Source organism: Octopus bimaculoides, chromosome 2 (genome assembly GCF_046866305.1).
Source record: "Octopus bimaculoides isolate indiv1 chromosome 2, ASM4686630v1, whole genome shotgun sequence".
NCBI classification, from domain to species: Eukaryota; Metazoa; Mollusca; class Cephalopoda; order Octopoda; family Octopodidae; genus Octopus; species Octopus bimaculoides.
Window position 1 is genome coordinate 167907418 of NC_142929.1, and position 15386 is coordinate 167922803.

Sequence of the window (15386 nt, forward strand, 5' to 3'; positions counted from 1 at the left end):
TATATATATATATATATATATATATATATATATATATATATATATATATATATATATATATATATAAATTGGAAATGTAAAAATAAAAACAAAACACAACGGATTCTGCGGTACACGTGTTTCAGGATTTATAGTTGTTGCATCATTATTGGTATATAATTGATAGTATAAAACTATCTTCAGCCGCAAATATATTCTTTCCCAAGAATTATATCACAAAGAAGAAATTAAAAGAGGGAGAAACATGAGAGATAAAAGGCGAGAGTCCACTTGGTATTGTCCATTGTAATATACCTCGTAGAATCTTTAATTTGATATATTTACATAAAAGTTCATCGGTACTCGAAATCTGCCCATATTGTGCCACAATTCACTCTACACTGAATTGTGGCACAATATGGACAGATTTCGGAGTACCGATGAACTTTTATGTAAATATATACCAATAATGATGCAACAACTATAAAGCCTGAAACACGTGTACCGCAGAATCCTTTGCGTTTTGTTTATATATATATATATATATATATATATATATATATATATATATATATATATTTAAATAACGTTGACCACTAACGTGGACAATTAATGCGCTAGAAATAGATCACATCTTGTGTCTATTAAGACCTAAATTGCTCTCAGCATGAAATATAGCAGTATACCAAAACGTAAGCGGGCAAGACATTTAAAATCACCTACAAAAACACTATTAAACAGGTACCGGTTTCGTATACGATTCTGATGATTGCGGTTACATTACAAATCAGGCTGAAGAGGAATGGACAATCGGTAAGATTTGTTAAATCCGAAACCGGTACCTGTCTAATAGTATTTTTTTAGGTGATGTTAAATGTCTTGCCCGCTTACGTTTTGGTATACTGCTATATTTCATGCTGAGAGCAATTTAGGTCTTAATAGACACAAAATGTGATCTATTTCTAGCACATTAATTGTCCACGTTAGTGGTCAACGTTATTTTTTAAAATGTACCTTAATCCCCTGAGATTGCAGATATTATTTCTGAATCTCTTTGATTCTTTAGATGTGCTGGCCTCTTGATAATTAATCGATATTAATTAATATATGATTAATTACCATATTTTATAATAATAATATATATATATATATATATATATATATATATATATATATATATATATATATATATATATATATATATATATATATATATATACGCATGTGCATGATGTATATACATGTGTGTAATTGTATTTCTGCATATATGAGTGTGTATATACATGTATGTGTGTCTGTCTGTCTGTCTGTGTACGTATAGATATATACATATACACGCATATACTTACTAGTGTTCTAGTACACTTCCGTCCTTCTCGCTATAGGCCATACTTCTGGTGAGAAGGTAACAGGTCTTTCTGGAATTTTCTCCTCTGTGTTTTTTTCTACAGGGATAGAAGTAATTAATATTCATTGTAAAACATCAGAATTTAATAAAATTAGTTTAGAATTAGATATTCAATACAGCATATATGTAAAAGTCTCTTATCTTCAACTGTTCTTATCATCACACATACACTCATATATATGCGTATATGTATGTTTATATATGTATGTATATGCATGTATATAAGTATGGTTTGTAAATTTATGTATATACATGTGTGTGTGTGCGCGCGCAAGTGTGTACGTGTGTGTGTGCGCGCATGTGCGTGTGTGTGTACATATGTGTGCGTGAAAAGGAGAGAGATATCCAATTTGAATTTCCCTAACTTTCAATTACTTCGAATTTTCATTTGTAGAGTGCAGTTTGTTCCGACAGGAAATATAAATAAATAGAATCTTAGTCAATTTAAATATAACACAAAATATTTACTGGTAGCATTGAATAAATTTATGTTGCTTGAAATACAACTTGTAAGTATATTACAGCTTATTTACACACACTCATACATACCTGTATATATATATATATATATATATATATATACAATTATAGACACGATATACACAAATACATACACATTACATATATGTATATGTATATATATATTATATATTATATAAACACATACTGTTGTATACATACATACATACATATATACATACATACATGGTCTAACTCTAAATTTGTTTCGACAGACAAAGGCAAATATACCGAGGTTTTGAAGTTGTTGCTGCCGTTACATTTTACATATAAATGTGATACATGACTTGATCTTCCGAATATTTTGATTTTGACTGCTTTCACATATGCATATAAAATCATTACTACATGTGTGTATAGGTCTGTGTGTGCCTATAATAAAATATTAGTAAATATAGATTGCTGTGAGATATAGTCAATGATTATGATTATCATGTGACTTCAAATGGCTTTCCTCTGCTACAAGCCGGCATCTTTAGCGAGTATTCATTGAATCTTTTCCTGTGCTTTTTCGGGGGGGGGGGGTCCCCCAAAAATGCATGCGTGAAATGCTGTGCGTTGAAACCTATGAAAATCAATATTTGGTTTTCCAATTTTATGATGCCGAAAGAAAGGGTGAGCGAAATTTCTTTCGGCAGTTTATGTTATGAGTTTAAATGCAGCCGAGGTCGACTCTGCCTTTCATTCCTTGAGAGTCTTTAAAATAAGTGCCAGCTGAATTACTGCTCTTGAGCCAAAATTAGAAAGAATCTGCTGAATATCAAAATGTTAAAGAATCTAAAAGACTTCCAATCTCGAGAATTTGGACAATATCGTTTACGCCCTATATCCAAATTTATCAGCGTCTATTTTATCATCCACCTAGTCGGCTAGAGTTAAATAAATTTTTTTCTGATTCAGGCATAAAGTCACTAATTTTGAGGGGACGGGTTCGGTCGATACCAAGGACCTCAGTACCTGACTGGTATTTTATTTTATTAACCTCAAAAGATAAAAGTGAAAGTTGACTCCAACGGTTTTTCCACCCAAAACGTAAGGAGACGGAAGGAATAGCACATGGAATTTATTCTGAGCTCTAATGATTCAGACATTCAAATAGTGACACTTTTTTAATGTCTGCTAAATTCTACTGCCATTACATTTGCTAATATAATCTGCTCTTCAGAGTTAAATGTTCTCGTTCTACCTATACTCACTGTCACTTCATTTACACTTTCTCATTCCTCACTTCATTCCTATTGTCTCAGTTTGCCGAGACGTGCTCTAACCATTACACCTAGTTCTTCCTTCCAGAGTAGCAGTATTTTTAGATTCACTCCTTGCCATGTTCGGGAAAAATATTAACAGCATAGATTTCACCGGTTTCGGGAAACCTGAGAATGACATAGGCTGAGAGCTTTCTTTTTAGGCTAAAACATTAGAAAACTATTGCTGAAACATTATAGCAAAATCTTATATCGAGAGAATTGGTCGGCTGATGTTCACAATGGGTGTGGGTGGATATGTGTCTGTCAAAATCAATATTTCATATTTGTAAAGTGTAACGTAATGAACTAAGAAACGTACCTGATGTCATTTTTCGACTGAAGTCATGTCTTCATTTATAATTTCTGAATATACAGAGTTTTCCATAACTCACCATCCTTCTAATAATCTAAAAATTGTAACTAATTCGAATAAAGATTAGATTCCTCATAAACTTATGCTTACATGATAGGATTTTATATTTTATCCAGTTCAAATATCAATTTTATCAATTCAGAGACCAGATTTGAAGTACTCAAATTATTTTATAGAAATGGTGAAAATGCAATAGAAATATTACGTGACCGCATGAGTTTTCAAGAGACCAAATGATGCAATTATGGTGATTAACCAACTCATCTAGAAAAAAAATAAGATTAATTTCACCAAAAAATATCATTAAGCCAGTTTTGATTATTCCGAATCCATTAGGCAAATTCTAAATGGGTTTTCTTTATCTCCATGTATAATTGATTGCAGCAAAGAAATGTTGTATGGCCATAATCCACATGAATGGAATAATCTGCATACACTTCGTTTGGGATGGCACAAACTCAGCTTATAAAACTTGAAGCATGACTAATTACATTTGAATTTTGCTGTTCGTGCAATGTTTCCCCAGCTTTTTTTTCTCTCTTCGAACAGTGCTTGAAGCATCGTGCAAAGATTTTGTTTCTTCAAACGTCTTTATAATATCTCCAATAGCTTTTTGTTGTAAATGGGTCTTTGCGTGAGCTGCCGGATTGAGTTTTTAGACATGTAATGATGCTCTTGCACTTTCATCCTTTTTGTAAAATAATTCCAGTGCTTTAGATCTTGCGTTTAAATTCATTCTAGGCATATGATGAAATGTGTTGCCATCTTTTTCCTGGTTGATTCGACTTATCTTCTTACAAATAGTGATTCTTGGCACTCCCTGTATATATATGGTGATTATGCTTCGTGAAGAAGAGCACCGATACACGAATTGATAGTGTAACGAAAACCCAATCGAGAAAACAAACCAGTGGTGGAACCCCACCATAGTTGCTCGGTTGGCGATAAACAACAAACGGGATCTCCCTCAAATCACATTCCGCCGCCGGCTATAGAGACACATATTGGATTATATAGTTCTAAATACAGGAAGTACGATACGGTGGATGATCATGATGGGAAAGCCTTTGATTATAAATTTTCACTATCATAGTGACATAGAGCCCAACAACAACTGGCATCAAATAAAAGGTCGGCGATTTTCATCTGTTACTGATATTAGTGTTGGGGTAATTCATTGTCAGTGAAATGTCGACATAAAGCATCCAGAAATAAACACCAATATTTTTTTAAGCTAAATTCAAATAATGTTATTGGAGTTGTTATTTACAAAGTTTTCATTCCGTTCAAAGGCTATTCAACCGCTTATCATCACAGAAATCCAAAATGAGAAACGGTGTTCAAGAATCATTGATTATTTATATGGTGATTGACCTTATTATTATTTGATAAAGTTAATCAATGATTTTTGTAAACGTTAACTTATTTGAAAATACTAACATTATGGTTTCCAATTTGAAACATCATACCTAACTAAAGACAATCAATCAATCTAAGTCTGTTTTCGGAGTTAGGTTGCTCCAGTGTCACCAGCTATGAACTCTTGAAAACTTGGATCCCGATTAAAATTGTATTTCAATTCATAAAGTAAAAACATAAATTATTTCCGATAAGAATAAATGAATACCATAGCTACTCTATTTTTAAAATCTACACGATCATATAATCGAAAACTAGGTGTGTGTATTAGCGTGTTGTCCTATAAATTAACTTCATGCCTTTAAGTTTTGCTTTCAGGTAACACGAAGCGGTTCTACTTTTTGTCGTCATACGGTACCAAGGTCTTAATTAAGCATTGTTAACCTCATAAAATTCAAAATATATTTCAAAAATATTAATCATGTTGAATCATTGTGAAAACAACTAATCAATTCATTTTTTGAAGAAATAAGTATTTATGTATTTGACTCTACAAAACAAAGAAACGACGTTCAAAATTCTATCTCCCCTTGTATTTAAACCCAGCATTTAGTGGATTGGAGACAACTCTGGGATCATGTCACCATTGATTTGCGTCTATTGCCGAGAAGCTTAATCGTCTACAAACGAATACATATATTTTGAAATAAAGAACTATAACATTATAAACTTTACGAGTCTTTTGATGTTTCTATATGAAGAGAGTGTTCTCTTTAACAGAAGTAGAGCCTTATGACAGAAAGCCATCTTAAAACACACAAATAGGATTGAATATACAATCGCTCGTCAAACTATAAATACAAGAAATTTTCCAAAAATACACCCAACCTGCAGTCTTAAAATTGAATATCCTGAGTAGTATGGTGCACAGGAAAAGACGGCTTGGTCCAGATTGGAATATATTTGATCACAGATTTTCTGTATGAGGGCGGATTTGGTACTGTAGAAATCAATGAATCAAGCAATTGTGTGTAGGATGTGTATGCTGCAAATTGTGAAAGAGTGAAAAAGAATTCGAAAGTTTAAAAATAGTTTCTTTTTATAATATATTGTATAGCGTAACGTATTCAGTATAACTGGGTTCTTTAACAAAATTCTGTTAACAAATACCGAACCCAACGAGACCCACTTAAGGGTATTTAAAGCCACATGATATTTAAAATTGTATGATCGTTTAGTCAGTGTTTCTCAGGGAATTAGCTTTTGTTCATTGCCTGGATTAGTGGCGTTACATGTGAAAATAGTGCATACATCTTGAGAGATTCAAAAGTAGTTTATAAGTGTCTCGCCAATATAAGAAAATATGGAATCCACTGATTGCTGTAGGGCTGCTGGAAGCGTTTATTAATAAATATATTTGTTTTCAGACTGACTCTCAAAGTTCACTCTAATTATAAGGAATACTTCTAAGTAGAAGGGAAGTGCTGACAATACATTGAAGAGATAGCAATTCTGCTATTTTCCTTCACCAAGCTGACTTACTTTTCAATCACAAAATGGTTTCCATTACCAAAATTATTCTGTTCATCTTGGAAGATCGATAATCCCACACTCATGTCTGGAAGTACTGCATGTATTTCAGAGTAATGCTCTTATACAATCGTTTAAAATTAATCATTTCAATAACTTAGTTGTTGTTGCCAAACAACTATCGACTCTTCGCGCAAACTGCTATATTACAAAATGCAAGGTTATGAGTGAACCAGCTTAGCCTCATTCATGATTGTAGCAAAATATCAAACATTCTATAGTGGATTATTTCTAAATTCAAAGTCTATATTAAAGAATTTATTAGAAGCAATGAAATTATGAAGTCGGTGGATATTTAGAATATAGCTTTCGGCCAAAGCATATACACGAACATTAGAAAATTTGCTATTATTACTGTTTTATTTTTTGTTATTTTATTCTTATTTTCTTTGCCCCTAATTTTAGAATAGCTTTTAAAGATAATGAAAGACAAGCTGTTGCAATTCAAAGTATCTTTGCACGAATTATTGCTATTGGCTATAAACAGAGAATAGATAGATATTAACATTTATCTATTTATTAAAGTTTGAAACAAAGAAAAAAATGAAAAATTAATACAAAATGCATATATCTATTAAATAAATGAAAATTTACTTAGGCTTTGAGAATAACATCTCATATTGATACAATTTACATAGTAATGTCTCGAGGGAAAACTATCGACGAGCTACGAATCTTGAAAGGTTCAGAGGTCTCCATGTGTGCATGATGAAGTAGTATTAGAATTATGTATAAGATGTGGCTGGATGGTATGTTACAACTCACTTAAGTTAATCTTATTGTCTCCGTTTGTTCTTTAAAGTGATGCAGTTATCTAATAGTCTGAATATAGAAATAATCTCAGAAATTTGCACAAGTAGTACCAGAAATTTGCACAAGTAGTACTTAAAAGCAAGGTCTTAGAGTGTTTGTCCTTTTTCATTCTCTTTGTTTAAAACATTTTCTCCGGTACCATCATTTACTTAAATCATGAATTTATTAGTCCCTCTATGGTGGTGAAATTTTAAATAACTACGCGCATGCGCACAAATATATGTATATGTGAGTATGTATAAATGTTTTCTTTGCGATCTTACCCCTGTGACTTTGATCTTGCAATTTCAGCATAAAGCTCTGTAATTGGCTCGGACATGAGCAATGTTTTAGGACGTAGATTATTAACGCATAATAATCTACATTGCCAGCAGCTGAATCGTTTTCAATTGCCATCTGCAGGTCCTCATCAGATCCGTAATTAAATATAAGATTTCCTTAGAAGGTAAAAATAGAAGTTACTATACTGTTTTGTTTCATGTTGTTTTTGTATTAGTATACACAATGGTAACTAAGTCAAAATGGACGCGACTATGAATTGAGATAAATATCTTTAGAAACATGAAAAAAAACCCAGAAAATGATACCTTACCAAATTAGATGCAACAAAAAAGTGATAAATTGCTGGATCTGAACATTTTACATGGAGAGAATGCCTGTTGAATCGACTCTGGTATATTCTTGGTAGTCAAGATAAGATTTGACCTCCAAAGTTCCAAACTAATACGTAACAAATATTATGTCTCCTATGATATATAGTCCCGTAAACCGCTGACTAGCGATGAATATCGATAGTATGATGGTTTATTGAAAGAATATACCTCAAACGGAAATCATATTATCATAATGATTCCTCGGTGTGTACTATGGGTCCAATTCGAGAAATAGGGTAGCAGATCGGCAGTCATTAGAGCATTTGTTAAAATACCTTGCAGTCTCAGCTCAAATCTCACTGTGGATAAATGGGGACATGGAGAAAAGATTTCCAACATGAATGAGCAATGACCAGTCTTCACTAAAAAGAAAAAAGATTAAAATATCTTAACCAGGCTTACACATGCAGGTGTAAACGCTGAGCCAAGCTTGACTGACAGAAATCCCAATATATTTGAGAAAGTGAGAGACTGCTTTTATCAACGACTACTTTAGATGTCTAAATGAAGTGTTAAATCTAATGAGTACAACACAGTTTTATAATACATAAATATTTAAAACAAAACCTGAGTCATCCAGCCATGAAACTAAACAGTTAATAAATAGTAAAATATCATGTAAAACGAAAGGACAGCAATATTTTTCGAAATGCTTTCGTTTGCATTGAAACTTAAGCTATCTGTGTTTAAATTTATAATTAACGTCTGAATCACTGATTGCCCAATAATTAAAAATTCGGCTGACATATCTTAAAATAAGAGAAAAACGATTATAGCAATAAATTCTAAATGTCTGCGTTTGTATTGTTAGTAACAAGCAACTTCGTTTGCTCCTGGTGACGTACGAAGAGCAATCGTTTTATACAATAACCGCAGTTACGACAATATATTTGCAGGATATATTCATTTATCAAACTCTGCAAACACGTCTACAGTATAGACGCTGTTCAAGTGTCACAGTTACAATGTTTTCGCGATGCAATTACTCTCCCTAATGAAGATTTAACGAATTTTTCATTGACATATGAGCTTCGCCAGTAATTCATTATAACTGATGTAAACGTACGGTTTATTTTTATGGCATATACATGCATATAGACACACACTTAATAAGTGCGTATATGTATATATATATATATATATATATATATATAAAGAGAGAGAAAGAATTTGTATGTGCACAGAGAAAATGAATTTGAGGAGTGAATCGAAGAATGATATAGTAATTCCTTGGTAAAAAGTTGGGTAGAAGATAGAAATAAACAGAAATAGCATACTATTTTGATAACAGTAGCCTTCTCATTAACCAGTAAATCTACATAAAGGATGTATAAGCTATTTAAACAGTTTCCAGCTTTATTATAGTTACTACTAATTAAATTAGGAAGTATTTTTTTCTTAAAAAGGTTCCATTGTGTTTTTGGTTGAGCATGAAAATTTGCATTTCGTTTTGTTCTTTTGGATTTGGTTGTTCATAAAATAAGATTTGCGTTAAAACTATAATTAAGAAAATAACAACACCTGCTGGTTGTTTTGATATTTAATATGGTGCCTATATGAAGTTTCTGTATAAACGTTTTAAATTACTTAATGGAAACCTATTGAAGTAATCTCGCTTTCGGGGCGGTGGTAGCAGTGGTTAACCTCGTCGTTGCGTTCAACTTCGTCAACAACTCAATGGTGGTACAGCTGACGGTGAGAGTGGTGGTGATGATGGCGTTGGTTATAGTCGTAGTTATGATCTGGGTCGTCATAGTGGTGGTAATTGAAATGGTTGTGATTATAGTATTGGTGAATGTAAAGGAAGAACACATGTCGGTGGTAGAAATGTTTTTAGTCAGGATTAGTCGACACTGTGAGGATATCCCTAAATATTAAGACAGTTGATATAATGATAGAAAAATGATAACCAGTATTGAGGTCTATCCTGATAATTGTATTTGTTTCGGTTTGTCTAAGTATGCCCCACGAAATGATGGAAGCGATGAAAATGTTTATGTTATTGTGGTAGTAGTGATTGTAATAATCAAGATGATGTGGCAGGGTGACAAAAGCAGTTGTTAATGTTGTGGGTGCGATAGTGGTTATTATAACAGTCACAATTAAGTCGGTGAGCTGGCAGAATCCTTAGCACGCCGGACAAAATGCTTAACAGCATTTCATATGTCCTTATGTTCTGAGTTCAAATCCTGCCGAAGTCGGCGTTGCCTTTCATCCTTCGGAGTCGATAAAAAGAGTAGCAGTTGAGCACTGGGGGCGATGTAATCGACTAGCTCCCTTCCCCGAAATTGCTGGCTTTATATCAAAATTTGAAACCATTATAATGGTTATGAATGTTGCTGAGATAGTGATTTTATTGTGATTACGATGGGTTTTTTGAAAGCAAACATGATGCTAGATTTAATGAGGATATCATAATGGTTTCAATAACGATGGACTCGGTATTGGTTTTGCTTTTTAACGATATCTTGAAGTTGATTGTAGTCGTTATATTCATGATGACTTTTGGTTTGTGTTGATGTTTGTTGTGACTGTGGTTTTCTAAGTGTGTTATTCATTTTTGTTACTCTAGTCTTTGTTAGGGTAGTGATGGAAATAGTAGTAGCAGTAGTGGTAATGCTGCTGCTGCTGTTACAGGTCGGACAGATTATCGTTTTTAGCTCTAACAGGAATGGTTATTGTAGTAGTGCCTTCATGACGGTTACCGTGTAATAGTGGTGTTGTTGTTACTACTGCGATCATTGTTGATCGTTGTGTAATCTCAATACATTTATTTATTCCCTATTGAGAAGATCTATGATCAAGAACATTTTTGCCATGACTAACTGGCACAGCTTGTAACACATGTAGTTGTGTGTGTGTGTGTGTGTGTGTGTGTGTGTGTGTGTGTGTGTGTGTGTGTGTGTGTGTGTGTGTGTGTGTGTGTGTGTGTGTGTGTGTGCATGCGCAACTGGATCTGCCAGCATCTCTTCCCTTCAGTACAGGCACAAACATTCTCTATTTTTTCAAAGCTTATTGTTATTACCAGTATGTATGTGTGTGTATATATATATATATATATTGAGAAAAGAAAATTTTATATCTTCATTATTATGATCGCTTTCATTTATATTGTTCATATTGTTTTTTTTGTCGCGGGGTTGTTCAGAAGAAGAGAACATTGTTTCTTTTTTGTTTTGTTTTTTAGGGTGAGGTTCCTTCAAAATGAAGATAGATACGTGGAATATTTGCAGTTGATTTCCTCGTCAGTCAATGGCCAAAAATATCCTAATGGTTTCGCGCTATTTAGCATTGAGACCACTCAACATTGGAGGCGCCAGAGAATTAGGCTTCTGATATATGTATATTTTGCTTGTTTGCTTTTTATATTATATGCCCATCTTTCAAGATGTAGCAAGTCTATTTACGTAGGAAATAAAGTTTTATCCAGTACTCAATTGGAAATTTATTCATAAACGCCTATAGTAATGACCAAAAGAATTCAGTAATTTGATAGTTTTACTTTTTGCCTTCTTTTATTTTTCTTTTCAGGATTTCAAAAGGATGGCTCTTGTACGATGTTAGAGGTATTCGTATAAGGGAACAATGTTAAATGAAGCATCAAATGACTTTGTAATCGTTGATTTTATCTTATTTTAAAATTCCCATATATTTAGAAACTCGAGTAAAGGCATCTTTCTGAGTTCCTGAGCGCGACGATTTTATACAGGGATTTTCAGTCAACCCTGTTCAAACTTCTTGTTGCATTAATATTCGCCGGATAGATCTTTATATGTTAGATGTTTGTGAAAGGTGCATACAGTTGGGAACGCAGACACAAGAGTTGCTACAATTTACATTGAGGAGAAATTTGCGCAATTGTATTGGAAAATTTTCTTTTGTTTATATTAGCCATGGGAGTTGCAAATACCTTGATACAACTACAGCCCAGCCTAGTGTTATTTCTGTTAAAGGGCTTACGATGTCTATGATCGACGGATAAATGCATAAAGATCAGGAAAACCCTGACAACCTTAGAACAAATGTGTAAACGAAATGGAGGGTCATACCATATAATGTTCCGTTTCCTGTGGTTTTGTTCATAAGTAATTGATATTTACCACCATATTAGTATTTGCAGTTTCTCTTCTTCAGTTCTCCTGTAGCTATTTTACTAATAGTCATTTGTATCTTGCAATATTATTGTCGTTAAAATTGTGTTATTACAAACGCCAGATATTATTCTTTATAGTATATATTTACACATTACAAATTCATATATTCATATCCCACAGTGCTAAACTTTATATTTTTGTTTCATTCTCTAGGGAGTCGTTAAGTATTGATATCAATTTTATCGATTATACATTTTTTTCCTAAAATGTTTGATTCTGTGCTTATATTAGAAATTATGAAAACGGCCATCTGGCAGAATCTTTTGCTCGTCGGAAAAATATCATGCAATAATATTGTTCTGGTTCTTCACATCTTTTTTTGTTCAAATCCCACCGAGATAGGCATGGATTTTCGTCCCTCCGAGGTCGATGAAATTATATACATTTCAAGTGCAGGGTTCGATCTAATTTACTAATCCCTCCCCTTTCAAATCTGAGGCGAAGTGCCTAAGAAAGAAACAATTATTAGGGTGATATAAATAACGGTAGAAGCGAGAGAGCATAGGGAAATAATGCTTTGCAGCATTCCTTCTAATTTTTCCAACTTCTGAATTCAGTTTCTTCTAAGGTCAATCTTTCTTTTAGGGTCGTCCTGCATTTCTAACATGTAGAATTACGTCTAACTGTTGCTACAAAACTGGTTATCGGCTGCATCCGCCCTAAAGATCAACCTGCGCCTTCTGTTTTTCGAGAAGAAAGTAGTTTTATGTCTGGTTGCTATGGTGAAAGCGGTTGCATGGTGAACGACACCGAAATGATCTAGGAAGCTTTCCTCTTCGAGAAATCCCTCATCGGACTTCTTTCAATTCCATTGGGAAAGGAAGGTGAGGGTTGCGATGGATGTAAACTCGTTGAAAGTTATATGGATAGCCCGAGTGAATAATCAATTCTAAAGTGGTGCCTACAGGCTGAGGAGTACGAAAGCGAGAGGGGCACTTGCTATGGTACTCATGGAAAGTTAGGATACGCGGAGCTCCTTGATTGCCCGTGAGTAAAGTTTCAACGCTATTGGAGAATTTCTTTGTTAGATTTTTTGTTACTTATTATTATTGTTATTGTTTACAACATTCTTTGGAAATCTCTGCTGTCTTTCGTTTTCGTATTGTCTAAGTTGCTTATCGTGGCCCTATGACCAACAAAGAAGAAATCACTACCATTATCGTCGTCGTCATCATCATCATCACTATCATTATATTCATCGTCGTCGTCGTTGTCATCTTCATCACCATCATCATCGTCAGGGCTATGGGTAGCAGAATCGAAATAATACCAGACAAAAACCTAACAACATTTAAATGCTTCTTTTGCAATTTTTAACGAATTCTTTTCTTTTCTTTTTTTCCTTTAATGGATTTCTACATATCTTCCATAAAATATTGATTTTATTTGAAACAAAATGAAAACAAGAGAACAAGATGAATATTTGTAGGAGAAACCGAAATTGTGCCAGCATATTACAAATTTTTCGACTTTTTTTTAATAATAACCAAATTCACCCAACCCACGCGAGCTCCTAAACACACAAGAATAAAAGACTTTTTCACCAAAGCTTAACTGTCTGACAGCTTGCAATTGGATTTATGAATTATTATTTGACTCTTGGGTGGTTTTTGTTGCTATCCATAAAGTCATAAATATTATAGCAAAAGTAAAAGAGATATGCTGACAGACGAATGATGATTTGGTGGAAAGAACCGTACAGTAGTAGAAGTAGGATGCATTGACTGAAACTATAGAGTATCGACCAAAATGCATTGCTAAGTACGCTGAGGTCACTTTTGCTTTTCCCACTTCAAGGGTCGATCGTTAAATTAGTACCAATCCAGGTAAAGTATCGTAGTCGATATAATCAACTATATCCTGTACCGAAATTTGAATTCTGCCTACGTAAGACAATAGGGTTACAGAAGAGAGAAGGTGAAATACATGATTTTATTGCTATTTTGGGGCGCGTTAACGCGTTTATTGGTAATATATATATATATATATATATATATATATATATATATATATATATATATATATATATATATATATATATATGTTGTTGTACTTGGGGATGGTCATATTGCCAGTTTAGCCAATATATATATATATATATATATATATATATATATATGTATATATATATATATATATATATATATATATATATATATATATATATATATATATATATATATATATATATATATATATATATATATATATATATATATATATACATATATATATATATATATATATATATACATATATATATATATATATATATATATATATATATATATATATATATATATATATATATATATATATATATATATATATATATGGGTGAACGGATGCAAGCCCGTAGAAGTAAGTATTCTGTCAAGAAATACATTAAACTGCTTTAGGGCGGATTTAAACTCATGAGAGAAAGGTTCAATTCACATTGTAATCCATTTATAATTTTTCTCTTATATACATCTAATAACCTACATCTGCATTGTACTAACATAGACCGACCTCTATCAAGGACACTGTAATACCACTTCTATATAACAGACTTCACATGTTTAGTAATCTCACTGAAAAAATCGATGTGTCGAAGAATCAGTAATTATATTCCACCTTGGGATATAATCGATAAATTAAACTAAAACTAATGAAGCAATCATAAATGAAATTAGAAAATGAAACAATGACACTCAAACTTAAGCAGACTTAACTCATGATTTCTTCCACAGACAACGAGATATTTGCAGTAAAGTTGATGTATATAGTCCATTGAATCATCACCAGTATATTCTGATATATAATTGTTATACTTTTAAAGGATTAAATGTAAGTAGTAAATAACAATTTTAGAGATTACATCCATTTAGCAGTAGATGATAATTTTTCTGCTTAATGTCTTAGACAGTGTCTTGTTAGGAAAATCGCTATCTTTGATGTCAGCTGCTTCTGCACACAAAACCTCATAGATCAGTATGCATCCTAATATCAAACATTATTCCTCATGGCCACATACATATTTCTGTTGCTGCTGAGAGAAAATTTATAAAGCTACGAATTCTTTTATATTAGATAAATCTAATATATCAGTTCCAACACATTTTCTTTCTGTTTTGTTTTTTGTCAATGAACATAGTTCTTTTGTTCAGTATAAAGTTTCTACAGCAGTTATATATTGTTATCATATACTCTGAAGATTGGACAAGCAGTAATTGAAACACTATGTCTCCACGCGTCACAAAAAACGAATTTTCCCCTGGACGTTTTAACACTGAACTAAACATACGCTCA

General features: G+C 32.7%; 1 long non-coding RNA gene across 1 annotated transcript in view; it reads right to left on the reverse strand.

Annotated features, from left to right (window-relative positions):
* LOC128247122 (uncharacterized) overlaps positions 1-15386 on the reverse strand; it is a 71622-nt gene that overhangs the window by 39298 nt on the left and 16938 nt on the right. The window contains exon 2 of the long non-coding RNA XR_008263547.2: positions 1329-1424. This is a non-coding gene — a long non-coding RNA (uncharacterized LOC128247122). The remainder of the gene's footprint in view (positions 1-1328; positions 1425-15386) is intronic.